A 15,554-nucleotide genomic window follows, 5' to 3' on the forward strand; every position below is an offset into this window, starting at 1 on the left:
AATCTTGCATTCATCTCACGCATTATCAGGTTTTCTTAAAATCCCTTTGCAATGCAAACCGTGGACCCCGAACTCAATAGGCACCCTTAGCGCCCGACGCCTTTGTGTAAAACGGCCATCTGCGCGTACGCTTGTCCGGTAAACAGAAAAGGCCATTTGAGAACAGCTGCGTGACGTCCCGTGCAAAAAAAATGTCTGAAATTAAAAATATTCACAGGCAAATGCGCAAAAAATATTAAAAGTAGAACATACGATGACAAAACAGGTTATAGGTACTCATGCCATTTTGAGTAGGTACCTACATTGCAGTGCGGCCGCCATTTTGAAAACGTGGTGATTTTCGCGCGTTTTCCTGTACTTACGTGAAAGTAGGTAAATACAAAGACAAGAACATAAATACAGTAACATAATATGTATGAAATTTGAAACGTGATTTATAAAATTAAATCTACGAGGACAGTTAACAATAAAATTAATGAACTAATTAAGTAATTATTCATGGTTAATTACGTGGAATTAAAATGTACAGAGAAAATTCCATATTCGTATTTTTGACAGTGACGTTTTCGTAAACATTCTTTTTCGAGAACACAACAACACATGTGTGCTACAAATCATTATGATTATATTTTTTAGTTGCAGATTAAATTGTAATATAGGTAGGTAGTATTTTTCTACTTAAAACATTATTTTAAAACAAATCAGTTATAAATAGCTACAAATATTTTCTATTTCTGTCTATAAATAATTAATCAAATCTAAATTAATCGTATGTACCTACATATTTAAAACAAAGTGATAAATTAATCAATTTGACATTTGTCAACAAAACAACACATCACAGATAACAAATTCAATACAATACATTCAAAAACTATTTACAAAACTTGAATCAATGCTCAAACTTTCTCCGTGCGTGAAGAGGACTTTTCAGTAGCCACTTAACATTCGAAACACGAAAATGAACACGTGCTCATGTAGTAGAAGTTCGTTAGGGTAGGGGACCTTGACATGAAACCACCAGACCGTTGTGCTTCGCTTTAATTTAATAACAAACGCGCATGAATTATCATAAACGTACATACATCTTGGCTGTATAACGGATTATCTTGTAGCTGATATAGATTATACAAAAAAAAAGTAAACAAAACATTTTTAATAGTAGGGCTGTGTGTGGTAGTTTTCTGGTTTATCGATTTTTTTAATCGATATTTTTTATTTTCTATCATGATTTTGTTAACAATTATTATGTCTGATTGTGTAATAGGTTCATTGTTACTATTAAAGTCAGCATAAATAACGTAGTTTGCAGAATTTGTATCCAGTTCAGCTTTTATGAACACCGGAAAGTCAATTACATTTCCATTAACTCTGTAAACGGGATTTTGTTTTATAATAGACATTCTAGGTAAACGTGTTCCTAGAAATCGTAATAATATGTTAAACTTATCTATTTACAACCGAGTACATTAACATTGGTTATAGAAATATCATTTAACAAAATGTAATACCCACAAAAAATTAGACAATTGTTAAAAAAATGTCGGTGCGGGTACATTTTTTTTAGAAATTTTTGTTACAAGGGTAAGGTAAATATCAAATAACGTTTTCGTACAATAGCAATTGTTACATTAGTTGTAGAAAAGGGTCCAGGGTTCAGGTAAAGACAGTAAAAATAATTCCTTGCTAAGACCTATCCATTGTTCGCAAGACCGTCAGGTAAAAGTTGTCGGTACTTTTGTCAAATCAATCATTTTACTCGTCGAGCGAAAGCCCATTTACCGACTTTTTTCTTTATGGATGTAAAACTACTTTTGTTGTAAAATTACCATGAGTTACAAAATTATCTTCCTGTTTATTAGCTCTTTCCTATCTTTTGTTAGTCGTCAAAGTTTTTTTTTAAGAAGGAATTATAATCTAATTACTTTTCCCGTTTTGGGTCAGGCAAGAGTGAGTCAGGCAAGAGTGTCAAACTCTTACTGAATAAAAACAACCCCGTACCTTCTCCTGCTTTTTGAGCTGGTACTCGTTAAAGCTGCTTGGATATTCGAAATTATATTACTACCTTCTAATTGTTTCATAATTCTTAATTTTGAAGTTCATGTGAATAAATGCTCAATGTTAGTCAGATCATTGAGAAAGATTCAACGTCTTCTTCATGATATGTTCTCAAAAACAGGCAAAAACACCATGCACTGCTCAGAACCAGATTATCACCGATTTAAATACCACGGAAGGTAACAACGTGGTGAAAGATTGTAATATGGGGGTAAGTCTAATGCCAAAGTCCAAAAAGCCCAAACTACATACATACATGAAAATTGAATGTTTTTGAATACATCTTAAATCCAACATTTTAATTGCGATCGGCTTTTGTCCTCTTCAAAATCGGTTTATCTAGATTTTGGATTATAGTTAATACGTTAACTGCCACTCGTAGCAGAGGATTTACTTTCAACAGTTTTCTTTCAGCAGTTAATGCTTTAAACAAGGGCTAGTTTACATAAAATACTTAAATATACCCTAACAATATCAGAGAACACGGAAACAGTACAGGTACACAGTATATTTCCCTGGCGCGGTCATTTTACAAGCACCGTTAAAGATGCGGTACTGAGATAAAGCGACTAGTCATGTAGTTAGGAGACGCAGAGTCAATGTCGCATTGGCAAATCATTAACATATTATTCTGTACTTCAGTAATTGGCTTACAGGGTTCATGTTAAAGTAACTGTTTCTATAATTCAAGCTTTATAACTCGTGTTTTGATTTGATTTTCACTATAGTTTTAACTTGTTGTTTATGTCGTGGTGGCCCGAAGGCTTGATACGCTTCTCATGCATGAGGGTGCAGGTATAAAACCTACCAACGGCAAAGTATCAATGTGACTTTTTCTGAGTTATATGTACTTTCTAAGTATATTTATACTACACTGACTAACGGTGAAGGAAAATATCGTGAGGAAACCCGTACTTATAATTTCTAATTATATGTTTGGAACCCGCATTGAGCAAGCGTGGTGATTAATGCTCAAACCTTCTCCGTATGAGAAGAGGTCTTTAGCCATTGGCCACTTACAGGCTGTTGATGATTTAACTTGTAAAAAGATTTGTGGATGCATTGGATGGTCGGTGATAGTAAAATTATGGATAAAGTTTTGGCGGTAATTGAAGTTTTTGGATTTAGGAAATGTTATGAATATTGGTGGCGGGTAATGTTAAAAGCAATATTTTACACAATTTATAATGACGGTGTCATAATATTTGCACTAACATTTTATTTCCGCATTAATGTCGTTCCAACGAATAGCTTACATCGTTGAAATACTTTCAAACATGTACTAACTTGTGACGATACAAGTACGCGAGCTAATCTGTCGAAAGATAAGTTTTTGTTAATAAACACGACCAAGGTATGTAGGTACCGCAATTCGTGAATGCCCCATGACAGCTGTTGCAATTTAAATCATAACGGTTGCACGGTTTCTCAACTTGCTTAGTGAATCATCTTTCCGCTTGATTCACGGCGTCGAGTTCATACGATAATGCTATACCATGTTGAGAAGTATCTATGTAGCGATAAGCTTAATGGTGCTTAGTTTGCATAAAAATGCTGACAAGCGACATCTGGTGACATATTAACACGTTTACGTCAGTGCAACGGGCTCCAATTACGAAAAAAGTTAACCTACACGATATAAAACGATAGTTATAATCGATATAATATAGATCCGCTAACATGAAACTCGAGTAACTGATGTCTCTCAGTCGCACAAGATTTAAGTTATTAGATACGAGCCATTTGTACCACTTTATACGAACCTACTTTTACACATGAGCCGAAAACGCGTAGGCACCTACCGTCATCAGACATAACTGTCGACACAACTCATAATTTACCGTAGCTGTAGGCTCTACACGAATTTGACAGATAACCGCATATCGTAAAGTTATTTGACCTGCAACCGAATTCGAAACAATGTTTTGATGTACCGGAAATATTTCGACCTAAGTGTTGCACATCACTAGTACAGAAACAGTACCAATGAATATGTTGCGGAGAAAACTACCTTCGGCATTATAATAAACATTTTGAGTTGGTAACAATAGAAACATGGAATATTTATTGCAATAAATCGTAAAGCAGAATGTGTAAGTAGATGCGCCGGGGTCAGGATGAAAGCTAGCGGTCAAGTTCATTGTCAACTGTTATTACAATGCGCTCCTACACCCAATTAGGTAGTACACAGCCAGAGAAACATTGACACTGTAAAAAGCCGGCGAATGGTAAACAGTTAGGCCAATTATGCATGTGCCTACTAATTAAAATACTTAGCTAAAGTTGCAAATCAATGACAGAATGACTATGCAAATAATATTGAATAAAACATGAATGAAGAAATCAGCTGTTCCTAAATTGATCGTCACAGCCTAGTTCGAGCCAATCTCCGTAAAATGTCCTTCGATTTGGCGGTCTGCTACAAAATACATAAGCATACTTAACATAGCACATTACGATTTACGACGAAACCGGTCTGCCTGCATCGACCGGTGTCTACACTTTATCAATTCAGTCACCTCGGAACGAATAACTTTCTTACAATATGAATCATTTACCACGAGCTCGGAACTTTCTACCATCCGAAATATGTGGAGGTACCTCTAGCATCGGCACATAGTACACGGAAGTAGGTAGGTTACAGAACTTGCGACATTATGCAGTTTTATACAAAAACGAATGATACATTAAGAAATAGGTATTTGGTTGAGAACACAAAACGACCTTAGAGCTGACCTAGTGTACAGAAAAGTTGTTAGAGTTATTAGTCACGATGTTAGAGATGCAACATTCCTGTGTGAGGGTACTTGCACGGGGTCTGCAATACCTGGCGAGGGTCCTGCACGTGTGAAGCGGTCCCGAGTTCCAGTCCACGGCGCGGTGACCACAGGCAGGCCGGGATTGGTGCAATTTGATACAAGTCACAACGTTTACACCGAATCGCGTCCTAAGCGTGGCCACCGCAGTGAACGACCGACCGGCCGGTTAACGGGACTGCGCGCCGCGGATGCTGAGTGCCTGAATAGCGGTCTTCGACGGACGGGCCCGCTTGGATAGGCCGGGACTGGTGCAATATCGCACACAAACCGAATATAGCGCCAGTCACCGCCCAGCCACACGGGCCTCCCGGACAAAGGATGCCGACGGCCGCTCCTGCGCCGCGCCCGAGTCGCGTCCTTCGACGGTTCGTCGCCTCCATGCTGACGCGCTCCTCCAAATACGTGAATGAATACTTCATTTATAACTTGAAAGTTTGAAGTCACGCACTCGAGTCAAACGGAATGTTACGCGCGTATTTCACTAGAGAAGTTTCGCGGACGTGTACTCGCCACGACGGTCGGCGACGGAATGGCGTGCGGTGCGGGGAGCGACGCGCGCGCAGCTGTCGCGCCGTCTTCCCCCCCTCGCGCCTCCGCACCCTGCGCCGGCCCTTTATCGTTCTGGGAAGTGGTTCCTGAACTTCCCGACTGTGTTGTCAGCGTGAAAATTTCACACGAAGTGCGGGGAAAATGTTCCAACTAATTCTCAACATTTGAAAGTTGTGATCCTTGACACGTTCCGCGCTTGCAACGTGTCGGCGGGCGCAATGACGCATAACCAAGCTTTTCGCGTGGTTCGAATCAAAGTTCATGTGGTCAGAATGTCGGCTTGTTGTCTGTTTGTAAGAGACGACAAGTCGACTTTATAAAGTTAAATAAAACAAATACTTACTCTAGTTTTAGTAAAAATATGTATATCGAATGACATTTTTTGACACAATACCGTACTTATCCAACTTTTTGTGGGGTATTAGAATTTTCTTTTTCTATACACTTCCGGCAGCAAAATTAACATAGTTACGGAATTCCTAAAAAGACCTCGATTTGGTCTTGAATCCAACCACACGCGTAACCTTGAGTATTTTAAAATGAAACGATTAACATAAACTGTACAATAAATATTAATTTAGGAATAAAATCATTGAGGAGCTAAAATTAATCGCTCGGATTTGCATTTACCGATTACCCATTTTGGCAAAGATGAATGAAGGGGTATAAGTTTGGAGTATTGCAACCCTGAGATTCGACATTCAAACCGTCCATCCTGAGCTACCTGCGAACCGCCACAGATTACATAGCACACAGAGAGGAACATCTGACAACGCACGCGAAACCCACGTGCTGGGCTGTGCAAGATAAAACATGGTCCAAGTGACAATATGACGTAATTACTCATGTCATTGATCAAATGTTTGGTCTGTCGATGATTCGGATCATTTGTTGTTTTTTTTTTTTATGAATGAACTGTGTTACATTGTTTGTAGGTAAATAATTTGATCATCTGTGATCGTTTCAGATTTTTTTTGTCTTAGGTTCATTTACGTTTTAGAGGAAAAATTTTATTCTAGGAAAACAATGTTTTCGATTCTTAAACATAGGTATAAAAAAAAAACGTAGTATCGATAAAATAATCATAATTTTCCCGCCCACAAATGTAACACAAGACCTCCAGCGCATCGACTGCGTTTGCGACGACAAAAGTTTATTGAAATCATCAAAATAGATTCAATAGCTAGTTTTTTCAGCTTCAGAAAATCTCAGACAAGATGTCTAGGATTGTTAGCAATACAATGGACTTTAACAGATGAAAAGTGCGGGTATCTAGAAACCCACAATGTAAGGAAACCTTTACCTTACTGCGGAACAAAAGGAGTTATGTTTTGTGCCATAAAACTCAAAAAAATGCCAAAACTAGTTAACTATTCATATTTCTACTTGCAAAAGTAATATTAGTTAACAATAACACAATATAATTTAAACTACACGAAGTCCCAACTACCCTGAACGAAGGCATTTAAAAAAAATAGTAACAATTGTCTATTCTCTGACAAAAGGCGGGAAGCGCCTTAATGTCACTTTGCAAAAACCTTTTTGCGAATATATTAAAATGAACTAGGTAAGCTCGCTATTCTTTCTATTTCTTTATAAAGCAAAGAAATATTACCTGTTGAAATGTAGTTGCATACAAAAAATCAATTGTATTTTTAGTCTATTTTAAAATTCTAGTCTAAAACAGTACCTAAGTTTTGCAATAGGGTAATCAACCCTCTTTTGCTTAGATTCCCGGCTCCTTGCCTTAACTTAATGTTAATTTATAATACTTATTAATATTATAAATGCGAAAGTTTGTGTGTCTGTTTATTAGTCAATCACGTCAAAACGACTAAAGGGATCGGAATGAAATTTGGTATAGGGGTAGATTATAGTCTGGAATAACACATAGCCTAATTTTTATCCCACGGGAACGCGGGTGAAGTCGCTGGCTAATTTATAATATTTCTGAATATTAGCCGAGTCAACAACAAAAATGTTTGTTTTCTGACTGCATTATAATTGCTCGTGATCGTAATATTGATTAATGTGTAATGAAATAAACGAGTCTACTTACTTTTCTCTATTTACAAAATTACGTGTCGTACATACATCGTCATCGTATTGATAAGACATTCGCTGCTGCACGTAGGCCTCCCCAATGACAAACTTACTATTAAAATAAAAAAATACAAATAAAGATTTCTTCAAAAAAAATCCTGTTTTGGAAAAAAATATACTTTATTTTAAAGTTTAACCTTTACATTTTAAGAACACGAAACAGTTAATGAATAGACAAGTATTTATTTACTTTTAAATCGTGACAAATGTTATTAATAGTGTGCCTTAGGTATAATAAAAAAATAAAAACCTGTATCGTAGGCACTTTCTCTAGTCTATGGTGTGAGTTATAAAACGAAAAAGGAAATGATTTTTTATTTTCTCTTCGACAGATTTTAACTTAAATTTTTGAATTTTAAATTGATCGTATCTATTTCAAAAATACCTGATTTTTTAGATATTTTTGGTTCACTATTTATATCTTTCATTAGCATTTATAAGAACTATCTAATAATAAAAAGAAGTGGGTTAATAACTGATACTACTAAATAAATGATAATAAGATTGGGAGAATCATGCTTCAGCATAGATAGGCCGGTTCGACCGGAGTGATACCACCAAAAACCGACGTGAAACAACGCTTGCGTTATGTTTTGTGAGTGAGGTTACCGGAGGCCCAATTACCCCCCTTCCCAACCCTTAAATTCCTAACCCCCAAAAGGCCGGCAACGCACTTGTAACGTCTCTGGTGCTTCAAGTGTCCATGGGCGGCGGCGATTGCTTACCATCACGAGATCCGTATGCTCGTTTACCGTCTTATTCCATAAAAAAAAAACTAAAATGGCTAACTTGCATTAAAGACGACTTTAGGATTAGAAATATAAATCCAATGTCTACGCTCCAAGCTCAGCTCTGCAAACAATGCATCATAAAAGATCTCAGTAGCCTTTCAACAAAAATCTTTGTCTATTTATGTGCAGATTAACTAAAAACTGTGTACCTGTGATTTTCTTAAAAGTAACACAGAACAATTTCGCGCCCAAAATCCCTTTTCCATTTAAAATTTTAAAACCTCAACCATTTTTTTTCTTAAAACTATTATTCCTTTCAAAATTCAAATAAAGAACGCATTTCGCAATACAACAAGCTATGATGCGAATTTTGTTTCATTTTAAAACAAAAGGAAGTTGGTTGTTCTTTACAAAATTATTTTGCTGTCAAGGAAAATGATTTTAAACCTTATTTTAAAGGTAATAAGGTGTATGTGTAAGTTTTTCGTTGTGGTTTAAGTATGGTTATAGCTTTGGCCTCAGTAAGTTTCTCGGAAAACATAAAAATGTACGTTTTGGCTGATCGAAATTTTTGTGTTGATCTACCCGATGCTATTGTTGTTTCATTCAATGGATAGCTCAGTTTCCTATAGCTCAGTTAATTAAGTATTTTATGGCTAATCTTAAAAGGAAATAATTGTGTGTTTGGTATCTATGTTGTTAAAGAACTTACTTGTTTTTATGCTACTAGATATAAATACTTTATATGAATCTCACATAGGTAGAACCGGAACAAAAATGTATGTCTGTGGTGATTTTTGATATCGGATTTTCTCCTGTCGTGGATGCGTTTACAAACATACAAGTTCACATACATCCAGACACGAAACAACAACGCAACGTGTAGCGGGTTCGATTCCCGTACGGAGCAACTCTTTGTGTAATATAAAAATCACGCGACACGTTTCGCTGAATCGAACCCAAAGTCGTTTCTGTAGGTACAACGATTTTCAGTTTCAGTCATTAGAATATCAATTAAAATACATATCATAAGCAAAATAACTTGTAAATCTCTAATTTAACTCAACCCAAAGTCTTTGGATTAAGATTGATTATCGACATTACTTCTATTGAGTTTCAATCAAAAACCTACATAGATCCACATTTCAGATTACAATCAGTTATTAATATTGGCCGTAAATCATTTAATTAATTAAGTAGGTATGTGATGCGTAGGCGCATACATCGGGTGGCCGTCACATCAGCGGGATGCGAGTCTAAACATCCTGTATACCTTCACGCTGATAACGAATACGGAGTCAGCACATTGCTTAAATATACATGTATCTCAAGTTCTCAGTGAGGTGAGGAGTTACCATAGCGATTTACCGGGACTCCGGCTCGGAAAGCAGGAGTAGGAACTGGGTGGTTTTTAGTCAGTATCGAGCCGGAGCCTCGGTGGTTCTCCGCAGCCTTGGACTACTAGGGACTTAGGAACATTTTCTTTAAATCTTCTGGCTACAGTTACAGTTACCTTACCGAGCCCAGAACATCTTTTTATCGTATATCTATAACCATACCATATGTATGTATAAAATATACCCATTTTCTGAATCTGTACTATTACTGAAAACTCCAATAACATTTTCCCCGCGACTGCAAGCCAACCAAAACCCTTGTTTGGCGACTGCCAGTGAGACTTCACTGGCGATGTTGGTACATCAATAAATAAGCATCATTCTAGACTACAGACTGAAAAACAAAATTATTTAATTACTCGTGATCGTAATACTGAAAAAGAAATTATTGTATAATCAACCTGAGAATTGAATAAGCCATCGTGCTTATCCCTATTATTAAAGTAACGTGTAACAATAAGTTTGCCCACTACAGGACGTCCAAAACAAACTTCATAAACAACAATTTAACCTACAATTAAAGACTATAACCATACAACTTGTACACTAAAATTACTTAAAACCTAACAGGCTCCAATCTAAACGCAATCACACAGGAACAAAAAGTGCATAGCTTTACAAAAGGTGCGTAAACGTGCGCTCGCGTCGATCGGACGAACCGACGCGTGCGCAACCAGCTGCGTTCGCATCTGCCACCCCCTCCACCCCGCGAGCACACCCCCGCCACACCTGGCTAGACCTGGTCAGACCATTTTTTAGGTCAAAACTGTCACATGACACATATGGTGTTTTGAAACCCTTTGATGGTTGTAAATCTGTCTCTGAATGTATTTTTGATTAGTGGTTCTTGTCTTTCGAGGGTTGGTAGTGAATGGTTAAGCCGTGTGGTGTCATTGGAGTAGAAAACGTTTGAAAACACCTCTTATTATCATGTGGTTTGTAAGAGCAACACATTTCGAGGGCTGCTGCCTTGCGTTTAGATAGATCTGAACTTTTTAGACTGCGGTTTCCATGCCGTATGGTAAGAGTAGAAGAGATTATGTCAAACTCTTATTTATAGAAGGCCCATAGTCCATGTGTGGACTGCCAATCCTGATAATAAACTTACATCACATCATGAAACTTTTAAACAGAATACAATAGTAAAGAACTTGAAACGGAATATTTACCATGTTTATTTGTGTCTATGAGTTTCCGATATTTCGGCACTGTTGCAAGCGCCATGATCACGGATGAAACTCAGTTCATAGACACAAATAAACATGGTAAATATCCCGTTTCAAGTTCTAATACTAGTGTTAGTGACCATGTCAGTTTAAAAACTTATATTACAATAGTAAAACTGAAATAAAAACTAAACGTTTACAAAAGTTCAGGTAGGTTGGTATGGTATGGTATAGACTAGATATGAGACATGGTACGCCTATATATCTAGCCTACCTAAACGCATTCTTTGTTGAGTCCTACCCACTGTCGCCTGCACTATTTGTCTACGGGACGTCATAAAGTATAGATAACGATTTATTGCGCACGCGCAACCGGCCTCTGCCGGACTTATATGTTAACTTATACGCTATTAACTTTGCAATACTATTTCTTGTACTTTGTTTGATTTGAAGAAGGTCCCTGCCATCGAAACAAATGATTGAAGAGAAATATGAAAGAAATTTCATGAAAGAAGGTTCGGTTCTAGTCATAAAAGAGGTTTTTAGTAACGTTAGACACTAGTGATTCCTTTCCTAGTAAGTAGTTAGCAATAGGTTCACTTCGTATACCTACCTTTACAGCTAAGACAAGAGGGTTATCCGGAGCTGAGGACTACTTAGCGGAGTTTACCAGGGCTAGAAATGCAGGAGTAGGAACGTTTGTAGGAGGATTTTCCCCACACAAAAGAAGACAAGCCTAGGTAACAATAAAAACTTTAAAATGTTTGACTGCCTCGTTGGTCTCGGGTTCGATTCCCGAGTCGGGCAAAGTACCTACTACTGGGCATTTTTCGGATTTTCGAAAAATTACTCGGTAGTAGCACGGCGTCTGGAATTGTGCCCAGTATATGGCAATAGGCTCACCCCTATTACATGGGACTTATAACACAAATGGTGAAAAGTCGGTGTATATTGTATAGCGGCATTAGGTGCCGTAATGTGCACCTCTGCCTACCCCTTCGGGGATAAAAAGGCGTGACGTAGTGTGTGTGTGTGTGTTTAAAATGTTTATATTATAATTCTAATACACTTCTCTCTAATCTTGAGCAATCTCATTAAACTACAGAAATATGACATTTGGTAAACAAAGTTTTTTCATATAATAATTTAATGAGCATGAGACCCAAGCACACTCGACTAGGTACACTTAAAACCTCTTCACTCAAGTGATATAAACATTTCTTCACTTGAAGAATTCTTGTAACATGTGTGTGACTCAAACTGCCTTGATGGTGAAGTGCAACTGGGACCATACGTAGTTAGGTTTGATGCTAAGCATGGGCAGTTTGCACACAAATGCACACAAAGTACCAAACTTTGTGTACATTGTCGTAATGGCTGCAGAATACCCTGTGTTGGGTCTGATCTCTGGATAAATAAATAAGGATTAATGTATGTATGGTGGTGGACTAAAGGGATAAAACAGGCATTTTCAAAAAAGTAAGTCTTTAAATGATTGTAGGTACTCGTTCCAGGTATCTCGGGCACCTGTTTTTTATTGGGACCTCCGCAACCTCCCGTACCACTGTAACTCCTGTAAGCCAGGATCTACAATATGTAGGTACAACCATGAAAACACCGGAACACTGAAGTCCGGTGCGTCCCAGGGTATCTGGGGCACCTAGAAACTACAACGCAGAATTGAGAAATCCTCCGACATTTTATAAACCTAACGACACTAGCTTAAACACACTTTCTATGAAGAAAGTTCACCAACAAACAAGCTAACATTAAAACATGTAAGTAATAATTAATTAATTAAAAATCACACCACCCCATATCACAAACCTACCTGATCAACTTAACTAACCCAATTAAACAAATACAAAAATAAAATTAAAATACAATTAAACCTTACATACTCATCATTGTACCAGAGTTGTCACCCACACATGCGCGCGCGCATGTATCGCTGGACGCATGCGCAGTGCAGCTGCCGGGCCAGCTGTCTGCCCAGCCAACCTGTCGCTGACGCTCAGTCTGATTTACTTTAATAAATAATTTATATCGACGCCATTATTCATGACTTTATTAGAAGTATAAGAATATGTGGATTATTAAATTGTAACTGTAGTTTCCTTGAGATGTGACTTCACCACCTGGTTCTCCTATCTATGGTCGAGGGATAAGCAAAGGTCTACTTATAGACTAATACAATTTTAGTCTTACTGAGTCAGTTTCCATATAACTTCAAGGATTTTCAAGATCCAAATTAAAATGTCTAATGTTTTCTAGATTCCATGTTAAATTATTCTTATTTTACTGCTAATTTCAATAACCGATCTTAAACCAAAATCTTTGGATTGATCCGTATTTTTGACAGAAACTATAGAACTAATGTCAAAAATCGATCTTAATCTAAAGATTTTTGATTGAGATTGGTTATTGAAAGTCAAATTCAAAGCATTTAGTTATTTCAATTAATCTTAAATTAGGTTTTTGAAAATCGGCGGTTTCCCGGTTCACCTCTTTTTATTAGACTACCGACTATAGGACTCATACTCATAGTCAACAAAATATTAAATTAATGTAACACCCACTTTGTATTTAAATAAATTAATATTTACTCTTCTGCCTACCCCTTCGTGAAATAGAAGAGAAAAGGCGTGATGTGATGTTATGTTATATTATAACTTTATAACAATAAGTTGGGATTATGACCGGTGTTCGGGAGAACGCTTGCAATCTGTCATTATATTGCCAGATGTTATTTATTTACAATGGCCAATAATGTAACATCATCCTAGCTCTTTTGTAATGGGTAGGCAGATTTTGTATAACATAATTTTGACGGTTTTACTAATCCCGTAGTGGTAAGTGAGCCTACAATTATAACAGTAATTGATTGAATCAAATGGCATTGGATTGAAATACAGATATGTTTAAAATTAAGGTAATTTAATCTAAAGGAAAGATTTTTTTCTTCGTTTTAGTTTTATATTTTGGTAAGTTGTACCTACATATTGTTTATGATTAGTGTAAATATTTTGGTTAATTTATAAATTGAAAAGCTCAAATGTTTTAGCCAAAGCTGTGGTTACTTTTTTTGACATTCCACTTTAAAATTTACCTCAATGTCGTGATGATAATGAATATGTTTAGTAGCATGTAATTTCTCATGTACAACTAGAAACGGAAGAACAATTTGTACATATAAAAGATACATAAAGCGTTTTGCGAGTAGAAGTTATCGAACCCGCGCCAGCGACTCGATGCAGCAGCCGGTCGGTCGCTTAGCCACTGCGCCAATGGTGCATTCCATATTATGATGCTACAATAGATTTTAGATCATGTTGCAATCAATGAAAGATATAATTTTCATAATTTTGATAATATTGCTAACTGCCTCCTTTGTTTGGTTATAACATGTAAGCACTACGGAAAATAGCTGACATAATTTATTCTAATGACACAAACGATTTCCATTTTTTCCTAAACATTGATAGTTTGGAATTTTTTCCTCATTTCCCGAGCGTCAGTTTGCTCGAAGATATAAGGTGGCTTGCACGTGGGTTGGTCGGGTAACGGTTGCCCCGAATGCGACCGGTCTTGCCGACCCCAGCGCCGAGCGCCTTCGGATCACTTCGATACATAGTCGGGAGCCGAACTTTAAAATTTGAATCGAGAATTTCTTCAAGTCTTCTTTTTCGTAACTGTATTTTTATTTAGATTAGTTGTGTATTGTGGCGTAATTATTTAATTTAAGGTTTTTGGTTTGTCTGTCCCGCGGTTTCGTCGAAAAATATGGTGCAAGGAAAAAAGTAGCTTACATCACTGCACAGCCTAGGTACGAACTACTTATTTTAAGTACGTAGTTCAACAAAAATCATATCATGAAAAACTGCTGCGAAAGACAATTAACAAACACTCATATTTTTTATAAGTCGAGATACCTAAGAATTTGCTTTATTTTCGACATTCTCTATAATAACATGAAGTCTAGAATTCTGTGTATAAGACTAGTGACTAGACTCGCCTCCTATTATAAGGGGCTCACAATGAAAGTGGCGATGAGTGGTAATGCATCCAATTTGCACCTCTGTGACCTCTGCTTGTGCTTACCCTTTCGTGGGATAAAAAATTATTAAGGAGTAAACTACGTTTTCATTTTTGAAGCCAATTTCTTTGCAATTTTTATTTTGAACCCTAGACCAATCTTAAACAGTAGCTTAAGGTAGGTGCTTATTATGCATTTTGCAATGACCCTAATTAATCATAAATAAAATTCGTAACAGCAAAAAAAGTACTCAAAAAGCTCACTTTCCTTCACCCAAAAACCCTAGTTAAAAGTTACCTTTTCCTAAATCGTTTAAAAAAATACAACTGTCATTATAAATCGTCAATATAAAGTGTGGGAGAGCCATGCTTCGGCACGAATAGGCCGGCTCGACCGGAGTGATACCACGGCCTCACCGAAAACCGACGTGAAACAACGCTTGCGTTGCGTTTCGTTGTGTGAGTGAGGTTACCGAAGGCCCAATTATCTACCCTTCCCAATCTTCCCAAAAACCGATTCGTGTAACATAAAAAAAAAATGTGTCAAAGTACCTATTTATAACAAGCTACCGTAAGACATCACCAAGCTGTTGTTTCTAGTCAAATTATTACGGTTTAAACTTAAACTACCTTTGAAGATAGTAAACTATTTCACCACTAACCATTAGTTATGTTTTGACATGAATGTCTATTGTC

This window comes from Spodoptera frugiperda, chromosome 18, assembly GCF_023101765.2.
Source record: "Spodoptera frugiperda isolate SF20-4 chromosome 18, AGI-APGP_CSIRO_Sfru_2.0, whole genome shotgun sequence".
Classification (NCBI taxonomy): domain Eukaryota; kingdom Metazoa; phylum Arthropoda; class Insecta; order Lepidoptera; family Noctuidae; genus Spodoptera; species Spodoptera frugiperda.